The 5,748-nt window shown below is 47.1% G+C and overlaps 1 pseudogene; it reads left to right on the forward strand.

Moving 5' to 3' along the window:
* The first annotated feature begins 531 nt into the window (after positions 1-531).
* LOC116465202 (trafficking protein particle complex subunit 2-like protein) lies at positions 532-1,488 on the forward strand (annotated as a pseudogene).
* Positions 1,489-5,748: the final 4,260 nt, after the last annotated feature.

Raw genomic sequence — 5,748 nt, forward strand, 5'->3', positions numbered from 1 at the left:
TTCTTAGAGAAAAAAAAAGGTGGTGATTCACATGTGATTAAAACGTATTGATTACATTAAGAATTTATTTCAGGCCTTGTGCAGTCGCTCACGCCTGTAATGCCAGCACTTTGGGAGGCCGAGGCGGGCAGATAACCTAAGGTCAGGAGTTCAAGACCAGCCTGGCCAACCTGGTGAAACCCTGTCTCTACTAAAAACACAAAAATTAGCCAGGCATGGTGGCACAGGCCTGTAATCCCAGCTACTCGGGAGGCTGAGGCAGGAGAATCGCTTGAACTCAAGAGGTGGAGGTTGTAGTGTGCAGAGATTGCGCCACTACACTCCAGCCTGGGTGACAGAGCAAGACTCCGTCTCAAAAAAAATTTATTTCTTCTTAACTTAATCAAGCATATTTGATGCCATGGGGAAAAGGACCAGATGCCATGGGGAAAAAGACTAGATCTCTTACTATAGCTATAGCTCCTTACTAGCACCCCTTGGTAGAGTTAGGAATACAATGGGCGGGGGGCACCCAGCGCTGGTCCTCCCAAGATGGCGATATGCATCCCAGTGATCACCAAGGAGAATTACCCTCTCTACATCTGCAGCATTCCCATGGAGAACGAGCTGAAGCTCCAGTACATGGTGCACACATCTCTGGATGTGGTGGATGAGAAGATCTCCTCAATGGGGAAGGCCCTGGTCAACCAGAGAGAGCTCTACCTGGGCCTGCTCTACCCCACAGAGGACTACAAGGTCTTGCCTCATAAGTCACTAGAAACTCTCGACCAGTCCCTTTGGACAAATCACTTGAGACCATGGAGTTCAAAGACGTTCCAAGAGCAGTAATGTAGCTTGTCCATGGTGACATTTGCCAGTAGCCGCTATTTTACAAAACAACATGGCCTCTACAGAGGAGGTCCGCCTTATTCATGAAGTCTCTAGTTTTGCAGTTAACTTTCTGGACCAGGCATTGATTCATAAAGAGGTTGAGGCATCCCAGGTGCACACAGAGACTCAGAGTCTGAATGGCTCGGCTCCCGGAGCCTGAATTGGGTAAGGCTTAGCTGCCTGCCCTTTGCTTCTCCAGTAAACACCAGTCACCCCAATGAAGTATCTAGGCATGCACCCAGTATGGTCACTGCAGGACCAGCCCAGCCTGGGCACTTTCTGTGATTCAAGGTTGCCAGGCTTCTCCAAAGTGAGGGCACACAGAGGGCCCTCAGCTGACAGGTTCTTTACCTGCTGTCCCGGCAGTCCTTGTGTTACAAGTGCATTCCCTAACCAGCTATGCAGACAGGGCTACGCTATCATCTCCAAGGTGAAGTTTTTCATGGTGGTGAATTCCTCCAACACAGCTCTTCAAGACAATGAAATTCACAGGATGTTCTGGAAGCTGCATAACTCCTACATAGATGTGATGTGCAACCCCTTCTGTAACGCGGGGACAATATCCAGTCCAGGGACTTTGATAACATGGTGATGTATATAATGATACAGGTCTGCTGAGTGAGAACTCTGCCACCAGACATTGCAGACAGAAGCTTCAGCATGTGACTGTTGTTGGGATGTCTGCCTCTTCCTGAATGTGATGCCCATGGCATTTGGGGCAAGGCCCCACGCATGCCGCACCTCAAATAAAGCTCTTGTGAGATGAGATTTGGCTTTTTCCTTTTGTGTTAGCAGAGGATTTAACTAAGGAGAGTTCAGCTACAGTCCTTTAGTGGTGTGGGCAGAGGTTAGCGACCAGACACAGCAGGAAGTCTGCCCCCAATAGGCTCGAAGTGGGGCAGGCAGGGGTGCTTGGAGCTGAGAGCTCTGGAGCCCATGGGACCTGTGACCACGTGGGCTGCCTCTGCTGCTCCCTCTGCCCTTGCTGTGGCTGCCCATTGGCTGAACGGGCGGGCTGGTCCATAGGGGTTAGCCTCCTGAGCCCAGATCCAGCCTAGGATCTAGGGGTAAATGGGGAGCCCTTCCCACATGCACATTCCCATGGGGGAGGGCCCTCCTCTTTCTGGACTCGGCCTCCATTCTTTGCATGTGGTCCAACATCTGGACACAGCCCAGGCCTTAGAAGGAGCCCTCGTGAAATTTGGAAAGCCTCAGGGCAGCCTGCTTCTGAAACCCTAGAGTGGCAGACTCAAGGCGCCCTTTCCTGCCTGTTGGTGCAGAGTAGGTTAGGATCCAGCTGCTGCTCTCCAGATCCCTGGGCAGGCTGCTCTGGGAGCACATGGCTAGGAAGAGCCAATTGGATCTGTCCTTTCTGCCCAGAAGCCCTGCAGCCAAAGTCCAGATAATGACCAGGCCTGAGGTGTCAACCAGGACTGAGGTGAGGGTTCAGGCGGCCCAGGCCTGCCTCCCCAATGTTGCTTGTTGACGTGGCTGAGTGACGACTGCCCAGGGCAGTGGCAGAGGCCACAAGGACCACACACGCGGCTGAGCCCTCAGCACATTCCTCGCTCCATGTGTAGTCAGTACCAGCAGGGTTGAGCAACCAAGGCTCGGCCTGCTGAGGAGCCCCCTTCCCTCCCCAGCCCATTCTCCCACCCCCCAGCATTTGTCTAGGACTAGAGAGTTTCTTAAGGACCTTCCAGGACCCCAGAATCCCCTGGGAGCAGGTAAGGCTGTTAATGTGGGTTAGTCAGGGGCGGGGCACAGGGAGGTGAGCTTTTTCTCTACATGTCTTTGGATTTTCATGTCTTCCAATAAGTGCAGTGTTAATTTTATAAATTACAGAAGAAAAAGAAATTAACTAGGAGTGTGTGTGTGAAAACCGTGTGCCCCAGGCCTCCCCTGCCCCAGGGTGAATTGGAAGCCCTGGAGTGGGCTGAGGCATGCCAGGCAGCTGATTCGGGTGCACGTGGGCCACAAGCCACCCTCACAGGGTTAAATATTTAACAAGAGCCTCATATTTGTTAAGACAAGGCAGGACCCCAGCCCAAGCACCTCTCCCCTGCAGCCAGGCATGAAACCTTTGGCTTTTAGTAGGGATCACCCCTGCCTAAGTCCTGGTTGTGGTGGGGACTGCAAATTGTTAACCCAGCATCTATTCTCCTTCCTCCCTACTAACAGAATCCCAGTGCTTCTGCCCAATTCTGACAAGCGGGCAGACAAACCCATGTTCTACCCTCCCTCACAACCCAGGGTGGGCAGTTGTAGCATACAAGTGGATGGTGTCGGGAGAGACTTGCAGGAAAGACCCTGTAAAGGGAGCTCAGCTGACATGTGCAGTACCCTTCACCTTTGCCTTCTTCCTGCCTGGAATGTGGATGTGATGGCTGGTGCTCAGAGAGCTGTCTTGAGAGCATGAGAACAAGATTCACATCCTAAGGCCAAGGAAGCAGGAAGCAGGAAGGATCCTGGGCCTTTGCTGCTGTACATGCCCCAGACTACTTATGTTCAGCTTTTTTTTTTTAATGTGAGAAAATAAATATACCCCTCTCTGGTTAAAGAAAAAAAGAAAGAAGTAAAGAAATACAACGGGGGAACACATATCCCCATGTTTCTAGGCAAGAGTACAAGAAAGGAGGAATCACTTCTCAGCCTTACCAGTAATCCTTTGTTTATCCTGGAAAAGCCAAAATACATTTGACCTCAAAGAGGCTGCATTGTATGTCCTATTAACACGGACAATTGAGCTACATATTTAACTTACTCCCTCCTGAAATCCCATGAAAATGAACAAAAAAGGAGGTATAAATCAACAAGAATGAAGAGAGACAAGGAAAGCAGTTGAGAGATATCAACAAACTTTTGGAAGAAGAAAACAGCTGGATAAGCAGGAACTGACATCTAGAGTGGAAAAAGCTAAAATATAACTCCTACAGGACAAACATTAAAAAGAAGCATGCCAATATGTACCACAGAGCCACAGAGTAGAGCAGAGGCTTCCTTTCTGGAGAGGCCGAACCTAACAGGCTGGACACAGCTAATAGCAGGGATGCAGTACCATACTGCTGACAGGGATTAAATAAAAGTCTGTCTATGATTGGAAAGACTTCAACTGCCTTATTTTCTCTGGGTTACTAGAATGATGGCATACCACCACTAGGCCCACACAACTCTAGGCAAAAGAATAAAAGATTTCTTTATTGGAAATTGACTAGCCTAAGAGAAATCCATGCACATACAACTTGCTATTGGCTTTTAGTGCCTCCCTCTTAAATATGAATGGATAGCCATGGCTCACTAGAAACTGTAGGAAAGTAACTTACCTGAAAGACAGACCAAAACAAACACAGTAGAGAAAGGAAATCTGGAGGAAACAAAGGCAAGGCAGGGAGAAGAAAACCTTGATAAAATTTAATTCCTATTCTTAGAGATGGACTATGCATCCACACAAAAAGAATAAAAGGCTATAAGAAGGAACAATTACAGGATCAAAAGGAGACCTTGGAAATTAATAGCCAAATGAAATAATTCACTAAGAATGAAGGGAAATCTCTCAGAGTGGAATAAAAAGACAAAGAAATAGAAAATAGGAAGAAAGAGATCAGAAAAGCAGAAACTAAATCTAAGAGATCCAACATCTGACTAAGAGAAGTGCAAGAAAGAGAAAACAGAGAAAATGTAGAGATAGCATTATCAAAGAAATGATAGGAAAAAAACTGCCCAGAAAGGAGTACAAATTTCTAGATTGAAAGGACCAGGCAAGCACAATAAATGAGAAAAGAAGGCTGGGTGTGGTGGTACATACCTGTAATCCCAGCACTTTAGGATTGGGAGGCTGGGAGGATCACTAAAGACCAGGAGTTTGAGACCAGCCTCAGCAACATAGTGAGACCCCATCTCTACAAAAAATAAAAAATTAGCCAGGAATGGTGGCACATGCCTGTAGTCCCAGCAACTTGGGATGCTGAGGCAGGAGGACCACCTGAGCCCAGGAAGTTGAGGCTGCAGTGAGCTGTGATGGCACCACTGCACACCAGCCTGGGTAACAGAGCAAGACCCTGTCTCTATAAAAACAACAATAATAACAACAACAAAAAAAACAGGAAACCATACCAAGATCCAACATTGTGAAATTAAGTAACACCTGGGGACAATGAAAAGATCTTGAAAGTTTCCAAAGTAAAAAAAATAGGTCTATAACAAATAATCCAAAATTATAATAGACTTCTCAACAGCAATACTGGAAATAGAAGACAACGGAGCAAGGCCTTCAAAATAATGAAGAAAACATTTCTATAGAATTGTAAACCCAGCCAAACTAACAAGTATAAGAATTTTTAAAAAGCAATTTTCAGACATGCAAAGCTTTAAAGTATTTCCCTTTCATGTATGCATTCTCAGAAAGCTATTGGGGTTTTACTCCACCAAAGCAAAGGGTATACTAAAGAGGAGGAAGACATGAAATCCATGTCAACACAGAGATGAGAAATAAGTGAAGCAAATCCCCAGGATGATGGTCCCAAACTGGTGGCTGGGCAACAGCCCTAGAGAAAGCAAACCAGGACAGAAAATTCCAGAACGGTTGTTTTCAGGAAAGAAATGGATTGATAAATTATCTGGTATGTCTGACCACAATGAAGAGTTTTATAGTTTTTTTTTCTTTTTTTTTTGAGACGGAGTCTTGCTTTGTCACCCAGGCTGGAGTGCAGTGGTGCGATCTGGGCTCACTGCAAGCTCCGCCTCCCAGGTTCATGCCATTCTCCTGCCTCAGCCTCCCGACTAGCTGGGACTACAGGTGCCCACCACCATGCTCGGCTAATTTTTTGTATTTTTAGTAGAGACGGGGTTTCACTGTGTTAGCCAGGATGGTCTCTATCT

This window comes from Hylobates moloch, unplaced genomic scaffold, assembly GCF_009828535.3.
Source record: "Hylobates moloch isolate HMO894 unplaced genomic scaffold, HMol_V3 SCAFFOLD_3736, whole genome shotgun sequence".
NCBI lineage: Eukaryota > Metazoa > Chordata > Mammalia > Primates > Hylobatidae > Hylobates > Hylobates moloch.